Source organism: Phaethon aethereus (assembly GCF_964289735.1).
Source record: "Phaethon aethereus genome assembly, chromosome: W".
NCBI lineage: Eukaryota > Metazoa > Chordata > Aves > Phaethontiformes > Phaethontidae > Phaethon > Phaethon aethereus.
In genome coordinates this window covers 34,553,605-34,573,497 of record NC_138581.1, presented here as the reverse complement: position 1 = coordinate 34,573,497, position 19,893 = coordinate 34,553,605, and the positions used below count along the sequence as shown (strand labels likewise).

Genomic DNA, 19,893 nt, shown 5'->3' with positions numbered 1-19,893 from the left:
TCTCTTCAGTTTTCGGGGGGGGGGGTGTCCCCAGCCCGACACCGGAAGAGGAAGCCAGACAAAAGAGACTATTGCTTTTCGTCGCCGGCTCGACAATCGGGGGGCAGGGCGGGACGGCGGCTCCGCGAGGACGGTCACTCTGTCCCGCCCTGTGCTGGGCCAGACCGTCCTCCGGCGGTGGCTCAGCTGCGGCTGCTGCTCGCCTTCTGTTCGCAGTGCCGTGTGGGGCTGAGCCGTGCCGAGCTGTGGCGGCGGCCCCGGTCCCGGTGCTGGGCTCCCCCTCGGCCTTGTCTGCAGCGGATTTCACTTCGCGGGTAGCCTGCAAAAGTGCCTTCTACTTTCCGAAGGGAAGCTCTATTGCTCTTCCTAGGCTAAGCGCCCTTCCCTTTTGTCTAGGTCAGCTTTAGACATATTTTTTTTTTTTTACAATTTAGGTTTTTTTAAATTAAACTTTTTAAGGCTTTTAAATTATTTTAAGGGCTGTAATTTTTTAAAAATTTTAAATTTAACTTTATTATAAGTTTAATCTTTTGGCTTTCTCTCTCTTTCCAGAGGTCTGAGGTGCATCTGTGGTTCCTCAAGACTGGTAAAACCAGAAGTAGGGCTTTTTTAGTTTGGTTGGTGGTGCTGAGACTGAGACTTTTTTCCACATTTTGCACGCACTTGATTCTGATTGCAAGCAATGAGGAATGACAGGAGTGCACATAAGGAGGGTTTGTTGGCTGATTACATTTAAGCTAGGAATTCACTGTGAAAATAAAGCCAAGGGGTGATAAATAAAAGATGCAATTTTCTGGGACACCCAGTGTGGGCTTGGCTTTGCTTGCTTTCAGCAGTGGAATAGGCCTCAATGAGTAGTTGTGAAAGAAAAAAAAAAGTAACTTTTTGCATAGCTTCAAAAGGGGAGTAATGTTGGTAAGTGTCAATGTGAAGAAAGAAAATATGCATAAATACAACTACTGAAGTGTTGACTGCTGTTTCTGGATCCCTTAACTGCATACCAAACAAATGCTATACCTACTGCTGAAAATACCTTTTGTTGGGTTTGTTTGGCTTTTCGCTTATCTTGGGGAGGTTCAGAGTTGACATTAGGAAACATTTATTTACTGTGAGGGTGGTCAAACACTGGAACAGGGTTCCTAGAGAGGTGGTCAATGCCCCAAGCCTGTCAGTGTTTAAGAGGCACTTGAACAATGCCTTTACTAACATGCTTTAACTTGGTCAGCCCTGAATTGGTCAGGCAGTTGGATTAGATCGTTTAAGGTCTCTTCCAACTGAAATTATTCTATTCTAATTTATTCTGACAGAGGTCTTTGGTTTGCCTACCAAGGGAGTTGTGGAGCACTTGGGTAGGCTGGGTCCTGGTGTAGGAAAGTTCTTGTGTAATTTGGATAGGTAGCTGTGCCATTAGGGCTGGTAAAGGATCTTGCTGATGAGAGAATCCTTGTGAAGCAGAAATGTGCAACTGTGAAAGCAAATTTAATTGGAGTGACTTATATTGGGTGGAGAACGGAATTGTTTCCACATAATATGGTTGAATATGTAGCATTGAGGAAAACTTAACATTAAGTTTGTGTAAGTGCGTGTTTAGTGACCATATAAATGTGAACTTATGTTCTTTGCAGTATGAGTAATGGAAACTCTGTAAATGTTTACTATTGTACTATGGAAAAGTACAGTTATTGGACAAAGTACATTTTATTACATATCAATTCTAACAGCCTTACTTGTAACACTAAGTGTTACTATAGATAGGGAATGCAGGATTTGATTTCTGAGGGAAATACATACATTCCAGTTCAGCGGTAGTTAAATGGAACAATTTGCTTCTGAATTTTATGTTTTTTTCCTCTTCATTTTAACCCTGAATAAACACTCAAGACAATTTTATCATGGCAACTCATTTCAAGTGGAAGAATTTCAAAAACTTGTCTATGCTCTGCTAAAAATCTTCATGTGATCCTGCTTTGTGCCCCCCTCATGTGTAACAGAAAAAAAATCTAAATAAAAGATAACACATTAGTGATATGCACAAATAATATTCTTAATAATCAAACAGTAAAGTTGTCCGCTAGCCTATTTTTAAGTTGAACTATGTTGTCCTAGCACAACAACTAGCATCACTTAATTTTGAAAGAAAGATTTTTCTCTAAAGAAGTTTGCTTCAACATTTCATTTGCATTTAACTTATTGATGTTTTAATAGCTTTTTTATGTTTCAATCAGACATGATTTTAATTTTCTTTTTTAGTTGATTGGGGGGGGAAGAATGCAGGCTCCTAAAGCAAACCTTTTCAACTGTATAAAACAGAGCTTTTCTAGTATACATGTTTTCAAACCGAGTATTTTTACTAAAGTTAGTCTAAACATGAAAGCACTTTGAGTATATACAACAATCTGAAAGGAAAATTAGAAATTGACTGTGTTTCACCTGGCCACATTGGTGAATATGCCAAGAGCGAGCAGATAGTTTTAGATGGTGAAGTGTATATTTGGTTTCTGAGGTTAGCCCTGAATTAGTATACAGTACTGTATTGTCATCACAGCTGTGGCTGTCTAGGTTAGGAGGAGGTGTGATCCCTCAATAGCACAACTGACCTGGCAAGAGCCCTTAATGCAGTTATTCTAGGAGAAGAAAAAAAACAACCCCCAAACTCTGTGTATCTGCTGATATGACTCTTCTTGCTTGAGGAAAGATGGAGACTGCCTTTGCTGTAGTGCTATAAAGCTCAGCTTTGCTACTGTAGTTGCATCTACATTAGAAGTACTTGAAGTGATTTTTTTTTTTTGATATGTCATATAAGTACTCCTAGAGTATTCCTGTCTGTATAATTTGAGGTCAACTTGTCTTTGCTGCATAGACCTTCATACACACCTTCCTTTAAGGCGTTAGTCCTTTCTATGACAACATAAGGCTTTGTAGTCATGGTAGTCATGCCTCTTGGTTCTGAATGGCAAGTGAGTTGGAGGGAAGAAACTCCTAGGGAAGGAAAACAATGTAAAGAATTAATTGACTGGCACTTACCACAGCTCTAGAATTTAATGTTAATATTGTGAGCTAGAAAACTGCCTTGTCCGTGGAAGAGGGTTCAGCCAAACAGCATCATCAGCATGGAGCTGCAGACTCGTTTTTCTGAAGCCCCTTGGTGAAATGTGATCAGAGGGATGTAACCAAAAATACTTTTTAAAGAAAAACAAAGTAAAATTTCTGAAGTGTAAAATAATGGTTGGAGCTCCCTAGATGTTTCTTTGTTTCTTAGTTGGTTTTTAAATTAATTTAAAGAGTGTTTTTTTAGCTTTCTTTTAATGAGAAGTATTTATCCTCTCACTAAGAGGTGCTTTTATCATCTGTTGTTACAGCTAATTATTCTTCTCCTTTTCCTTTTTTTGGGGGGACATATGAACTAAAAGTTGGTGATTGCTTTCAAAACCAGGAGAAGCTATTTTCTCATCAGGAAGAAAGCTTTACAAAACCATGTTGGTAATTGCTACATGTAATTCTGGTGGAACGCGATACCTATATGTATTGTAATCAGCAAATTTCAGATCCTTTTAATGGATGATGATTCCAGTTAATTTTTCTTCTCTCTAGCCATCTTTTCTCAAAATAGTGTGAAATTGTAGAGCAAGTAAAACAAATGTAACTTTTCTTCTTTCAAGGCTTAATTGTTTGAGTGCCAACAGTTTCATGTGAAATGCCTTTCTGTTGATAAAACAAAACCAGGTATTTTATTAGCAAAGCTGGCACAAATGTTTTTGTCTTGTGAATTGAAATGCACCTTTTAGCAGACATGATCTTTGATGTATGCAATACATATCTAATTTTTGATGAAACTTGTAGGACACATGGATTTATTAAAGATTTTTATTTAATGCAAGTAATACTAATTATGTGACAAAACTAAGGCTGTCATTTGTAGATACAAGCACTGTCTTTTGTGTGAACTTCTTGGTGTCCTGTGATACTAAATTGTCCTGGTATGTTTAAGTGACCTTTTTCCAAGGGGAGAAGGTTGTATTAAACTCTGCCTGAGAAGGACAAGAAGTTAATCTGCTGACATGCTGAAGAAACAAGCATAGTTGGTTTTTTTTTTTCTGCAGTCAGCCTGATGTTGGGATTTGGTTAGGAATGTATGACTAAAACAAGTAAACCAGAACTTGTTAATACAATATTGTGGTAGGGGAGTAAACAAATAATGTCTGACTTCCTGCTGGACTTTTTTGACTTGGTTCCAAGACTAGTAGAGTCTTGTGAAAATATCTTCAGTGATTCCAGTTTCAGTTTACTTTAAGAAATAACTACCGATATTTCCAAGTTCCAGAACAGAAACAAGTAAAGGCTCTAATTTTTAAATATTTCTTTATGAAAGGGAGATGTCTGAATGCATTCCCATTTCCTTGTTAGATTTGGAATGCAATGCATTAATTAGGGAATGCACAAACTATTTTCAGTGTGTATGTATGTGTGCTCTGATGTACTATCCTTGACCTTGAATAATTTCTTTGGAAACCTTAAAACGGGGTGGGGTGGGGGGGAAGCTTTCTTTCAAGACCAGATTACTACATGTGGAAAACTTTGTAAATCAGCTCCTACCTTTTTTCAGTCTTTAAAAATATCTAATCTGGATTCTAAGAGACAGTAAGCATTTTAAAGTGATTCGAAGAGGTGAAAAAACAACTTTATACTATCTTTCCATGTAATTATGAATAGTAGGATAAATGTAATAGGACAGTTGTTATTGCTCTAGAATTTATTTTTTTTTAAAAGAGGAAATGAATTGTAAATCAGTTTCCATCACAGCTTTTTAAACAAGGAATCTTCTTTTATAGATGTTTTCGTATGTAGCAATTCTTGAATTTGAGCCAGTTGTCATGCCAGCAACTGATGCCTGTGCATGTGCGCGTGTTCTTTCTGCACTCTAACTTTGAGATGAACAATTAATTAAAAGCAAAATTTGTTTGTGAGGGTAGGCTGAAACAATTTAAAAGTCAGCATTGGACAACTGGGTTTCCTTAAAAATCAGTAGCTACTTGGAGTGTTTTGCCATGTCATTTGCTTTTTTAATGAACCTGTTAAAATTGAACCCTTACATAAGACTGGTAAAGTTCTAATTAAAAAAAGAAAACAAACCACCACCCACCCCCCCCCCCCCCCCCCCCCGAAAACCAAACAAAACCCCATACTACTCTAGAGTGAGAAGCAGTATATTATTGCGTACAGCAGTGTTTACTGGTGAAGGATAAAATATATTATGTGGCACACTATAAGATATGTCTACATGGGTTCAATTTTGATGTCACCTGCTATCCAGGTAATATAGTTATGTCAAGACAAATACTGAAGTTTTATAGTAGTTAACAAAATAGGAGTGCAAAGTTACAGTAGTATAGGAATGCAGCTGACATCCCTTAACTTCCTTGCTCTTTAGGTGGTTTTCTTTGGGGATTAGGTAGGAGAATTTACTGCGGCAAGGAAAAAAAAAAAGGATCACACTATTTTTAACTGGCAAAAACTATCCTAATTTATGACTATGCTGTGACAAGAACTAATTTGAAATTTTGAAAAGCTTTCATGTGCAGAAAGGGTACAGATTTAATGTGAATTCTGAATGCCTGGAATGCAGTCAGCCTGACAGCATGTGAATACTTGAGTACTGTCCAACAATTGCACTTGTTCTGAGAGATGTCTCCTTGAACTTCCAGTTCTTCCTTTTGGTTTACTATCTAAAGCTACCTATGTAAAAAAACTTCTCTCAGCTGGATATGTATGCAGCTCTTGACATGGCTTCATAACCTTCTGTGACTTGGATCACTAGAGATGTTGGATGGTACTGTATGCTGGTTTGCATTCTTCTAGCTACATGCCAATTATGATTTATGTGATGCCCTTGTGATGCATTACCATGCTGTCCTCTGAGGTAGCGATATGCATTCAGTCTTTGTTACCTTGGCACTGCTATTGAAGACCAGAATGTCTAGAAAACTTGTGATGTAAGTCACTATCTTAAAATTGTGTTTTTTCTTCTGACTTAATTCTACAAATGTGTAAACAGACCAGAGGAGTGTAGCCTTCTAATAGTAATTAAAATGTAAAGAATTCCTTTGTGGTGAAGTCAGAACTGATAAAAAGCCTGCTGTAGGAGCTGAGCAATCATACAAAATACTGTAATGAATTGTGTCAAATCAGAAATAGACTGAAGTATCTCCTAATGTGGGCTTTTTACCAACACTTTATTAAACCCTTCTGAAAAATGAAAAAATGTGGAAGAGGGGAATCTAACTGCATTTAGAGTATATTTTAATGTAATTGTGATGTGTGTCATCACATGCTTTAAAAAGGAGAGATTAATCTTTTTTTAATCTATTTTTTACTCTAACACTACTCCTTGTTGCAAGTGAGTACACTTGACAGTCTTGAAATATCTGGAAATTTTTGCTTTGGAAATGCATGGGTAATGGCTGAGAAGGTCTGATGTTAATTGGAAGGATGCAGTAAAACTTGTCAGTAAGCTTAAATTCACACTAGTAGAACTAGCTGATCAGATAAATCAGCTCATTTACTGAATTAATGTGCTAAAAATTCAGGTGACTTGCCTTTTCTCCTGCTTTATTTAACAATATGTCTGTTTATATAAGTCATCTTTCATTGCTAATTTGTGTCAGACCTTTTAAGATATTAAGGGATTGTCAGAAAAATAAGGGGGGGGAATGTCACTATAGGCAGAAATTTCACAGATCTAGGCATTAATATATTATCTTTGTAAAAAATAGACAAAGTTATTGACATTCAAATGATCACTTGAAAGGCTGGGAAAATCAAATGTTGCATAGCTGTATGACTTGTAAGAAGTGAGACACTGTACGCATGCCAAGTTTAACTGCAAACTGGTTACTGACAGCTGGGTAGTAATGAAGATACAGTGCAGGAAATGTGCAGCTGACTACAATGTTTAATTTATACTGACTAATGAAATAACATTTGATGATTGAGGCACTTAAAATTGGATAAACTGTTTTATAAAGTGTGAGGCAAATTTACAATCTCTAATACAGTAGAGGATCAAGTTTGCATGTATTCTAATTATTTTTGTATTTTTGAACTTGTGTTAAAAGCAAGGTTTTGGGTTAAAGGCTTTTATCAGCACTGTGTGTCTCAGGTTTGTTTCCTTATGCTTGAAGTTTAATTCTTTCTTATTTTATACTAATGGCTTGTATTCTCTCTGCATACCAGTGTTCAGCTATGTGTGCAAGGTATAGTGGCAGCACAAACTCTCTTCAGCAAATAAGCTTCTAGCTTACTCTTGTCAAGAGCAGCTGGTGAGCTTTATTAATATTAAATTTTTACATTCAGCTTTGCTGTTTCGAGTGGCCTAAAGCTCATAGAGCACCAATCCATATTCAGTGATTAATGATAGTATTGATAGTGCATTTATGGAAGGTATAAACAAACGCAGATAGTATGGTCTTCAGGATTTCATATGCTTGGGGGCTGGTCATTTCTGCCACTTACCTGCAGTTTTGGCCAGGATGGCAGGTAAAATGACTGTGTTAAGAATTCATTAACAAAAACGTCTATAGATAGTCTTCTGGAAAACATGAGCTAGTCAGTGAAGGTGTGTGAAGAATCTTACAGTAAGCTATTAATTACTTGCACAGCAGTTGCCTCAGTGAAGCACTTATTTTCCCCCTCATGTTTGAGGAAGACAGTACAGTGCTTTGGGAGGGTGAAAAGTAGTCTTAGTAAAATGCTTGTTTGCATATTCACAAAGTTGGCCTCAGTGACCACATTAAGCATGGCTTGTGCTTCTTCAAGACAATTCTGCTGAGTCTGCTGATTTTTTTAAAGTTCAAGAACAGGGAAAAATTGATAGTCTAAATGAATTGTTTAATGTATTAGCTAAAGGAAGGAAACCTGGAATGCTTTTATTCTGAAATACTGTGTTATGACCAATGACAACTGGCTGTACTGCTGCTGTTGTACATGCAAAATGAGTCTTGGTTCCTCCATTGATTTAGGTTGTGAACTGAAACCTTGCAAACTGACTACAATTAGTGTCTTGGGGATAAAATATCAGTCAATTATATTCTGCATCTGGATTTTGTGTAGCTATGTTACATAGAAGCATGAAACTTCATCTTTGCTTCTTCTAGAGCAGAGTGATGTGGATGACATAAATGTGTAACTTCTTTAGCTCTTTATTATTGCAAGCCATGATATGTGAGAGCGCCGTCATGCAGCTTGCTTGGTCAAATCTAAATACATGAATTTAGAGGTGATGTCATCTAAATGTGTTACTAATGCATGAATGGTAGGCAGTGACTAGGAATGGGACCTAATGTAACAGATGCCTTGGCAATCTGGTGGGATAAGGAAGCTGAGAATAACTTGATAAGTGCTAATCTTAGAAGCAGCATACCATTTAGTTTTACTGACAGTTTTCTGTGATCAAACTTTACATTGCCATGTATCCTGACAATAATTTCCAGGCTTAATTTCAAGGTAATTGTATAGATGATAAATGTAAGTGGCTGTTTGGTGGCGGGAGTGAAGAAGCGTTTAGGAGTAAACAAGAGTTTGGCTCACGGAATAAGATGTACTTGAAGAGAAGTAGGAAAATACTGAGTTGACCTTTATAGATGAGAGCTTAGGAAGAGAAGTGGGTAAGTGGTGATGTGTGAGATAAGGTATTGGTCAAAGAGCTCAGTAGATCCCTGAAGAGGTGTATTTAAGGAGAATATAGTCTGCTCCCTCTTACATGGTCTACTTTCAATGGGTATTAGCGAAAGCATGGAAACTGATAGATTCTTTCCCACAAAATGAAACACAGTTTTCAAAATGGAAAGCAGGTTGGCAAACTGTAACTTAGCTGTCTTGTAGCTTTTGAAATTGTAAAATGTTTACAGTTATGAAGTGTGTGTTCTCTTGCTCTTTTTTTAACCTTGTATCCCAATTTAAATTTTATAAATAAGATGTATCTGACACAAAGGAAACGCACTTTATCAGAGCGTGCTCCCTTTCTATTTAATTGAAGGGTGTTTGTTGGACTGTACTTTATCAGAAGCGGAAGCTATTTCTGTTGGGTCATGGTGGAGGCTCCATTACAGTGGTAAAACAAAACCATTAACTTAATTTTGTGCAACTGTTTGAAACAGATTTATTCATAGAGTTAAATATGCATTGATAAGATCATAGAATATAACTGAATTTCTTTTATTATAAGGTATAGTCAAACTGTGTCTTAATTCTCCTCAACAGGCAATAAATGGCTTAATTTTTAAGCATTCTGTATTACAAAAAGAGCAGGCAAGTGTTTTATATTTTATTTTTTTTCCTCTCCATAGTAGTGAATATTTGTGGTACTAAGACGTGAGAAGAACTGAGAGGGGTTGGGTGTCTTTTTCTGCCTTTTTTTTTTTTGTTTTTTTCCAAGGCTATATGTTGTGCTGACCTGGGAATAAGGATGGAGAATACAATGTTAGACTGGATAAATGGAAAGAGATGGGAATCATGAGCATGCACTTCAGTGAATCCTGCCTGTTATGAGGTCCATCTTCCCCTCCCTCCTTGAATAACAAAATGAAGTTAAGAAGTAGAGATCATAGAATCATTAAGGTTGGAAAAAAGACATCTAAGATCAAGTCCAGCTGTCAACTCAATACCACCATGCCCACTAAACCATGATAAAGTGTTGAGAAACGTCTACTGAAAGGAGGAAGGAGAGGAGGATGACTGTGCGATGAGACACTGAACTGTGACTTTTGGGAAGTAAAAGGAGAGCCACAAAAGTTCTGGGAGAGGAATTGTTTTGGTTTAATCCCAGCTGGCAACTGAGCACCACACAGCCACATGCTCTCTCTCCCCTGGTGGGATGGGGGAGAGAATCATAAGAGTAAAAGTGAAGAAACTCATGGGCTGAGATAAAGACAGTTTAATAGGTGAAGCAAAAGCTGTGCACGTGAGCAAAGCAAAACAAGGAATCTATTCACCGCTCCCCATGGGCAGGAAGGTGTTCAGCCATCTCCAGGGAAGCAGGGCTCCATCACGCGTAATGGTTTCTTGGGAAGACAGATGCCATCACTCCAAATGTGTGTGTCCCCCTTCCTCCTCCTTCCCCAGCTTTATATACTGAGCATGACGTCATATGGTATGGGATATCCCTTTGGCCAGCCTGGGTCAGCTGTCCTAGCTGTGTCCCCTCCCAGCTTCCTGTGCACCCCCTGCCTTCTCACTGTCAGGCCAGCACGAGAAGCTGGACTGTCCTTGACTACTTAGCAACAACTGAAAACATCAGTACGTTATCAATGTTTTCATCCCAAATCCAAAACAAAGCACTATACCAGCTATCAGGAAGAAAATTAAATATCCCAGCTGAAACCAGCACAGGAATCATCAATTTATAGAAGTGCTGAAAGGTAAAGGAATATGAATCCTGAAGCATATCTAGAAAAGCTTTCCACTGGGGACCTTGGTGAGAGCCATCCCAGTGTGATGCACTGCACTGGAACCAGCAAAGTCTCAATGGCAGAATCACATTCCAGGTAAGGGCCTCAGTGTAGTCAATTATTTGGCAGTGGGAGTGAGAAGATGGTGATGTGGGGCAGGTGGCGCTGTAACACAAGCACCTCAGGCAGTAGTTGTATGGGTGAATGAGGTGAGGGAGTCATCAGCATAGGAGTGCAGAAAGAAAGCCTGTACATTAGCCTAGCATACATGTAGCTTGATTGGTAGGTGGGGGTGGGGTGTTATCTGTGGCTGTGTTTTGGACCAGGTAGTGTATTGGGTTTGTGTGGCAAGGTTTTGGTAGCGGGGGTCTGCAGGGGTGACTTCTGTGAGAAGCTGCTAGAAGCTTCCCCTGTGTTGGACAGAGCCAATGCCAGCCAGCTCCAAGATAGACCTGCTGCTGGCCAAGGCTGAGCCAATCAGCAACAGTGGTATCACCTCTGGGAGAACAGAGTTAAGAAGGGTGGGGGGGAAAAAAAAAACCCAAAAAACAACAAACCAGCAACAGCAATTGCAGATGGAGAGAGGAGTGAGGATATGCAAAACAGCTCTGCAGACACCAGGGTCAGTGAAGGAGGAGGGGGAGAAGGTGTTCCAGGTGCCAGAGCAGAGATTCCCCTGCAGCCTGTGGTGAAGACCATGGTGAGGCAGGCTGTCTCCCTGCAGCCCATGGAGCTCCACAGTGGAGCAGATATCCACTTGCATCCTGTAGAGGACCCCATGCTGGAGCAGGTAGATGGACCTAAAGGAGGCTGTGACCCTGTGGGAAGCCTGTGCTGGAGCAGGCTCCTGGCAGGACCTGTGGAGAGAGGAGCCCATGCTGGAGCAGGTTTGCTAGCAGGACTTTTGACCCCATGGGGGACCCACACTGGAGCAGTCTGTTCCTGAAGGACTGCACCCTGTGGAAGGGACCCAGGCTGGAGCAGTTCGTGAAGAACTGCAACCTGTGAGAAGGACTCATGTTGGAGAAGTTTGCAGAGGACTGTCTCCCATGGGAGGGACCCCATACTGGAGCAGGGGAAGAGTGTGAGGAGTCTTCCCCCTGAGAAGGAAGTAGTGGCAGAGATAATGTATGATGAACTGACCTCAACTCCCATTCCCCATCCCCCTGTGCTGCTCAGGGGGGAGGGGGTAGAGAAAATAGTGAGTCAAGTTGAGCTTGGGAAGGAGGGAGGGATGGGGGGAAAGTGTTTTAAGATTTGGTTTTATTTTTCATTATCCTGCCCTGATTTGATTGGTAATAAATTAATTTCCCCAAGTTGAGTCTGTTTTTCCCATGATGATAACTGCTGAATGATTCTCCCTGTCCAGCTGAGGAGGGGAGTGATAGAGTGGCTTTGGTGGGCACCTGGCATCTAGCCAAGGTCAACCCACCACAGGTAGGTTGGGAGGCATAGAATTGCATATGACCTTGGTAAGGAAATGAATGTTCTGATCTTGGGGATGGGGGAGTATGGTGTGAGGGAATAAGCAGATCCACTTATATTGCAGTTGCTGCCATCTGTTGCTGGTTTGAAGTACAGTTGGAAGGTTACGTTTGCAGTGTGGGCTGGTGGTGGGACTGCTTCTGAAGTTAGCCTGTGATTTAATCTTCCATCAGTAGCTTAGTAGAAGTACTGTAAGTTGCCAGCAGCACGTTCAGCACAGGTTGGAGGGACCTTTGAAAGGCTCATTCCCCCACAGAGCTCAGTGCCATCACACCCTGCTCTCAGCACCAAGCAGCTTCTCTTCCATGGGCAAAAGCACTGCCAGGCCTTTGTTCAGTTTGATTTCATGTGGGAATGAATATATTTGTGAGCAGGAGGCTGTTGTGAGGTTTGTTATCAATATGTGCTCTAGGTGTCTAATAGTGGTGTCCAGTGTGGTGGTTATAGCTCGTTAGCCCTGACATGGGCATGCTGGTGAAGTGATACAGGAACTAGGAGTTGGTGTAATTAGCTTGAGCTGTGTGTCAGCTGTTCAGAGACTCTTGTACTGGCCTACAGAACCTGGATTGTGTCATAAAGGTGGGGTGCTGATTGAAGGCTGAGACCAGTAGTCTATTTACAAATACAGGTTTAAAGTTAAAATACAAGCCTGATGTCTGTCGTCTTTCTAAGGCTGGTAACCTTAGGTTGCCTGACAAAGACTATAAATGACAAAAGCCGTAAACCTTTACTTTGATAGAAGTTCAAACTGTATTTCCAGTTATAATTTAGCAGTGTTATCACTCTTCCCCCTCCCTTTTTCTAGGGAGTGGGGCACACTCCTCATTGACCAAGCCTGCTGCTGTGAGGAAAGCTGCTGATGCAGCAGCACAGTGTGGCTGTAACACTTCCTTGTGAGTGTGGGAGTCCTTCTCCAGGAGCCTGTTCTGGCAAACTTGCTCTCTCTTGTCACTTGGCGAACTCCTCCAAGGATGGACTATGAAACAGGCCTAACAAATGTTTTCCATTGTGAAATACTCTAGTCATGAATATGATAAAATAACTGCCTCATCTACTGCTCTGTGCCTCATGGTGTAACTCCAAGAACAGAAAATGTGTATTGCTGTGCTTATAAACTCGTAATTTGGAAAGTGTTTTCATGATGTTCATTTGCAAACTTTACCCACTGTGAAGATGACTCTGTCATTTACCCTGAAGTTATGTGGCTGCTTTAGGCTGGCTTAAATGCAGCCTGCTGTCAAAGGGATGCTGCAGTTCTCCTCAAGCTTGCACCTTGTGCCAGGGTTTGTGGAGCTGTGTGGTGAGCCTGCTTATGAATTTAGATCTTGCTAGGTGAGTTTTAACTGGTTTATTGGCCAAAAAATGCTACTGTTAATTCAAGGAAGAGTAGCTTGCAAGAGAGGGGCACTGAGAAGTGCAGGGCTCATTAAGCCAGTCTGAGTGTGACTGAGACAGAAGTGATCATGAAACTGATTGCTGCCTGGGAAAGGAGATGGCTGCTGTGCTTGGGAGTTCATTACTGGCAAAAGGTGACCTAATTATGCCAGAGATGGCAGCATGGGCCTTTCCTGAGTTGTGATGCATGTTGGGCCTCTGAGTGAGCCATCTTTTGCATCTCTTCATCCATAGTGTTTTTCCTTGTTATAATAGCTTGACCAAGAGATGAGTCCCTTCTACCACACTTCCCCAGTGGTTAAAAGCAAGCCAGACAAATGTTTGCTTTAGGAGTACAGGAAAGGGGAAGGGAATACCTAAATATTTACTACAATCATGCATGTTCACTTCTCTAGCTGCAGAGCTGTTGCAAAAGATGCTGTTTGCCTTCAAAGGTCATATCTTGCCTCTTAAGACAATACTGAGCTTGGGTCACAACAACCCCATGCAATGCTACAGGCTTGGGGAAGAGTTGCTGGAAAGCTGCCTGGCAGTAAAGGACCTGGGGGTGTTGGTCAATGGCCAGTGGTGTGCCCAGGTGGCCAAGAAGGCAAATGGCATCCTGGCTTGTATCAGAAGTAGTGTGGCAAGCAGGACTAGGGAAGTGATTGTGCTCCTGTACTCTGCACTAGAGCAGCACCTTGAATACTGTGTTCAGTTTTGAGCCTCTTGCTACAGGAAAGATATTGAGGTGCTGAAGCATGTCCAAAGGGCAATGAAGCTGGTGAGGGGTCTGGAGCACAAGTCTTATGAGGAGCAGCTGAGGGAACTGGGGTTGTTTAGTCTGGAGAAGAGGAGGCTGAGGGGAGACCTTATCGCTCTCTACAACTACCTGAAAGGGGGTTGTGGTGACGAGGGCGCTGGTCTCTTCTCCCAAGTAACTAGTGATAGGATGAGAGGAAACATCCTCAAGTTGTGCCAGGGTAGGTCTAGATTTGGATATTAGGGAAAAACTTCTTCACCGAAAGGGTTGTCAAGCATTGTAAAAAGTTGCCTAGGGAAATGCTTGAGTCACCATCCCCGGAGGTATTTAAAAGATGTGTAGATGTGGTGCTTAGGGACATAATAGAGTGGTGGACTTGGCAGTGTGTTGTGGTTTAGCCCTAGCTGGCAACTAATCACCATGCAGCTGCTTGCTCACTCCTCCCTGACCCAGGTGGGATGGGGGGGAGAATTGGAAAAAACAAACTTGTGGGTGGAGATAAAAACAGTTATATAGAACAGCAAAAGAGGAGGAAATAATAACAAGAATAGTACTAATAAAGGAATACACAAAAATAAGTAATGCACAATGCAAAAATTGCTTACCATCTAGTGAGTGATAGCCTATCCCTGAGCAGCAATTCCTGTCCCTTGGCCAACTTCAGTTATATATACTGAGCATGATGTTATATGGTAGGGAATATCCTTTTTGGCTAGTCTGGGTCAGCTGTCCTGCCTGTGCCCCCTCCCAGCTTTGTGTGTACTTCCCCACTGGCAGAGCAGGGGAAGCTGAAAAGTCCATGACTGAGTATAAGTACTACAACTACTTAGCAACAACTAAAAACATCAGTGTTAACACTATTCTCATACTAAATCCAAAACACAACACTATACCAGCTACTAGGAAGAAAAATAACTCTATCCCAGCCAAAACCAGGACAGTATCCACCCATTATTCCATACCATCTATGTCATGCCCAGGTCCTCTGCTTTCCAATACATTCCCATTAATCACTGCTGTTTTTTCCTGTCCTGTGATATATATACACAGAGATATCATTCCCTTAGTTTATGGGCTATCCCTCTAAGATGTCCCTTGAGTTCATTTAGTCCATCACTTTGAGCTCCATCTGTCATAACAGTCTCTCAGGGCAGGGGAGATGGTGTGTGGTGTTGGATTGTTGCATGCTACATTTGGAGCTTGCAGCTGGTGTATTGGGTGTGACCGAGGCCCACAGTCTGTGGGTTGAAGATTTTGATCTTGAAGTTGCTGGGTACAAATTGCTGAAGCCAGTTCTGGTTCCATCACTGCTGTGCTTTGCTCTATTTCATTAAAGCTCATCCCTCATGAACATGGGTGATACTGTAATATCATTAATATGGCATATAGCAACCATACTAGTGGTGACATACAGTGATGCATAGCAATTAACACCATACAATTCAAATCACTGGCTATTTTTCCCCCAAAATAAATCTCCTTAAGGTATACATCAGACTTCCCCATCCTTCTGCATTACCCACCAAGTGCACCCAGGTCCTTCAGCAAAAGCAATCCCACAAATGTGTTTTCCTTTGCCTGATGGAGGAGTAACCCAGACTGTCTTCCCCAGCATATTTCTCACATGCACCACAGGGAGGTTATCCCCTTCTACAGTACGTAGAAGTTTAGACTGGGCAGGGCTGGCTATAATGACAGATCCCCTAGTGTTGACTAACCAGGTGGCTTTTGCTAAATATTTATCCCAATGTTTGAATGTCCCATCACCCATTGCTCTCAGTGTAGTCTTCAACAGTCCGTTGTATCGCTCAATTTTTCTAGAGGCTGGTGCATGATAGGGGATGTGATACACCCACTCAGTGCCGTGCTCTTTGGCCCAGGTGTGTCTGAGGTTGTTTTGGAAATGAGTCCCATTGTCTGACTCGATTCTTTTGGGGGTGCCATGTCGCCATAAGACTTGCTTTTCAAGGCCCAGGATAGTGTTCCGGGCGGTGGCATGGGGAATGGGATATGTTTCCAGCCATGGGGTGGTTGCTTCCACCATTGTGAGCGCATGGCGCTTGGCTTGGTGAGTTTGTGGAAGTGTGATATAGTCAATCTGCCAGGCCTCCCCATATTTATATTTCAACCATCGTCCTTCATACCAGAGGGGCTTTAACCGCTTGGCTTGTTTGATCGCAGCACACGTCTCACATTCATGGATAACCTGTGCAATAGCGTCGATAGTCAAGTCCACCCCTTGATCTTGAGCCCATCTGTATGTTGCATCTCTTCCCTGATGGCCTGAGGTGTCATGGGCCCACCGAGCTATAAATAATTCACCCTTATGTTGCCAGTCCAGATCCACCTGAGCCACTTCAATCTTAGCAGCCTGATCCACCTGCTGGTTCTTTTTATGTCCTTCAGTGGCCTGACTTGTGTATGTGAGCATCAACATGCCATGCTTTTACAAACACATTCCTTACCTGGGCAGCGGTATGTTGCCGTAATTCAGCAGTCTAGATGGGTTTACCTCTACGCTGACAGTTGGCCTGCTTCCATTGCTGCAGCCACCCCCATAGAGCATTTTCCACCATCCATGAGTCAGTATAAAGTATTGGCCATTTTTCTTGTTCAGCAATATCTGAAGCCAGCTGGATGGCTTTCACATGTGCAGACTGACTCAGTTCACGTTGTCCTTCAGCAGCTTCTGTGACTCATTGTGCAGGCTCCATACAGCAGCTTTCCACCTTCGATGGTTTTCCTACAGTATGACAGGACCCATCAGTGAACAGGGCATATTGCTTTTCATTTTCTGGCAATTTAGTGTACAGTGGGGCCTCTTCATCACGCGTCACCTCGTCTTCTGGTGATATTCCAAAATCTTTGCCTTCTGGCCAGTCCATGATCACTTCCAAGATTCCTGGGTGATTGGGGTTTCCTGTTCAAGCCTGCTGTGTGATGAGTATGACCCACTTACTCCACGTAGCATCACTTGCATGATGACCCTCCCTTTGAACATCCAGCCTAGCACCAGCAGTTGGGGTGCCAGGAGGAGCTGTGCTTCAGTACCAACCACTTCCGAAGCAGCTCGAACCCCTTCGTATGCTGCCAATATCTCTTTTTCAGTTGGAGTATAGCAGACCTCAGATTCTCTATATCCCCATCTCCAAAATCCTAGAGGGTCGGCCTCGGGTCTCTCCTGGTGCCTTCTGCCAGAGACTCCAGGTAGGGCCATTCTCCCCGGCTGCTGTGTAGAGCACATGTTTAACATCTTGTCCTGCCTGGACTGGCCCAAGGGCTACTGCATGAACTATTTCATGTTTAATTTGTTCCAAGGCTTGTCATTGCTCAGGGCCCCATTTGAAATCGTTCTTCTTCTGGGTCACTTGATAGAGAGGGCTTACAATCAGACTGTAATTTGGAATATGCATTCTCCAGAAACCCACAACGCCCAAAAATGCTTGTGTTTCCTTTTTGCTAGTTGGTGGAGACATAGCTGTTATTTTGTTGATCACATCCATTGGGATCTGTCGACGTCCATCTTGCCATTTTATTCCTAAAAACTGGATCTCTTGTGCAGGTCCTTTGACCTTACTTTGCTTTATGGCAAAACTGGCTTTCAAAACGTTTTAGACTATTTTCTTCCCCTCTCAAAATTTTCTTCTGCTGTGTTGCCCCATATGATGATGTCATCAATGTATTGCAGATGCTCTGGAGCTTCACCCTGTTCCAGTGCCGTTTGTATCAGCCCATGGCAAATGGTAGGGCTGTGTTTGCACCCCTGGGGCAGTCGGTTCCAGGTGTATTGGACACCCCTCCAAGTGAAAGCAAACTGTGGCCTGCACTCTGCCGCCAAAGGGATTGAGAAAAACGCGTTAGCAATACCAATGGTGGCGTACCACTTGGCTGCCTTTGACTCCAGTTCATATTGAAGTTCTAGCATGTCCGGCACGGCATCGCTCAATGGCGGCGTGACTTCATTCAGGCCACGATAGTCTATTGTCAGTCTCCACTCTCCATTAGACTTTCGCACTGGCCATATGGGGCTGTTAAAGGGTGAGCGAGTCTTGCTGATCACTCCTTGGCTCTCCAGCCGACGAATCAGCTCATGGATGGGAGTCTGGGTGTCTCTGTTGGTGCGATATTGCCGCCAGTGCACTGTTGTGGTAGCGATCGGCACCTGTTGTTCTTTGACCCTGAGCAACCCCACCACAGAAGGGTCCTCTGAGAGACCAGGCAAGGTGGACAGCTGTTTAATTTCTTCCATCTCCAAGGCAGCTACACCAAAAGCCCACCGGTACCCTTTTGGGTCCTTGAAATACCCTCTGCTGAGGTAGTCTATGCCCAGGATGCACGGAGCCTCTGGGCCAGTCACAATGGGGTGCTTCTGCCACTCATTCCCAGTTAGGCTCACTTCAGCCTCCAGTACAGTCAGCTGTTGGGGTCCCCCTGTCACTCCAGAAATACAAATGGGTTCTGCCCCTTTATAGCTTGATGGCATTAAGGTACATTGTGCACCGGTGTCCACTAAAGCCTTATATTCCTGTGGGTCTGATGTGCCAGGCCATCTAATCCACATAGTCCAGTAAACTGTTATCCCTCTCCTCCACCTGGCTGGAGGCAGGGCCCTTCTAGTCCTGGACATACTATTTGTTACTCGGTTCTTGTGGATATGAACCAGATATCCCTCCAAGAGGATCAGAGTTAAGATCAGCCTTTCTATTCTGTCTGGGGAACTGCCCACTGGAAACTGGAGCGGCAAGTTTCCTGGAAGAACCCAAACCCCCTTCTGTGATTGTTTTTTCCCGCCGCTCACCTACCCATTCCTCTAAAATAGAGGTAGATTTTCTATCCCACTTCCTCATGTCCTCTCCGTGGTCACACAGGTCAAACCACAGGGTGGCACAGAGTGTGTGCCTGCTGTATCCTCTCCCTTGAGTAGAAGGACACTTGTTCCTAATAGCTGAGATACTGGTTTGTATGGGTGGGGTGCAGAATATAGACTCATTGAATCGCTTGAACTCCCGGGACAGTTTCTTGTACAGTTTCTCAGATAGTTTCTTGGATAATGTGTCTGGCAGTTCCTCTACGTCTGAGACATAGGCCCGCAGGGAGGAGTGACTCTCTTATTGCTGGAGTTGGCCAGGGAATTCATCCACTGTTTGTCCCACTCCATCTTTCCAGGCCATTACTGCCAATGAGTTGGCATATGACGGTGCGTTCCGTACAAACTTCTGCCACATGAGTCGGGTGCACTTGACTTCATCCTGGGTCTTTGGATAACTGCTTGTTGTTCAGGTCATCATAAATCACCTCCAGCATGGTTAACTCCTTCAGGTACTGGATACCTCTCTCCATGGTGGTATGGGTGACATACAACATCTTCCTTGAAGGGATGCCTTTCCTTCGTGCCTGACAGGAGTCGCCTCCAGAGGCTGAGGGCTTGTGCCCCTTTTCCAGTAGCTGACTAATGTCTTGGTTTCAGCCAGGGTAGAGCTGGTTTTCTTCACAGAAGCTAGTGTGAGACTGTGTTTTGGATTTGGGATGAGGAACTGTTGATAATGTGCTGATGTTTTGGGTTGCTGCTGAGCAGTCAAGGACAGTCCAGCTTCTTGTGCTGGCCTGCCAGCGAGCAGGCTGGGGGTGCACGGGGAGCTGGGAGGGGACACAGCCGGGACAGCTGACCCAGACTGGCCAAAGAGATATTCCCTACCATCCGACGTCATGCCCAGTACATAAACTGGAGTTGGCCGGGGGGCGGAAATCGCTGCTCGGGGACGGGCTGTCGGTCACTGGGTGGTGAGCAATTTCTGTATTGGGCCTCACTTGTTCTTGTACATTCCTTTG

General features: G+C 42.8%; 1 protein-coding gene across 1 annotated transcript in view; it reads left to right on the top strand.

Moving 5' to 3' along the window:
- The window catches only part of LOC309415200 (zinc finger SWIM domain-containing protein 6-like), a gene marked incomplete at its 3' end in the record, with an annotated part of 166,580 nt that overhangs the window by 1,778 nt on the left and 144,909 nt on the right, over positions 1 to 19,893 (top strand). The gene's annotated exons all lie outside the window — the stretch shown is intronic.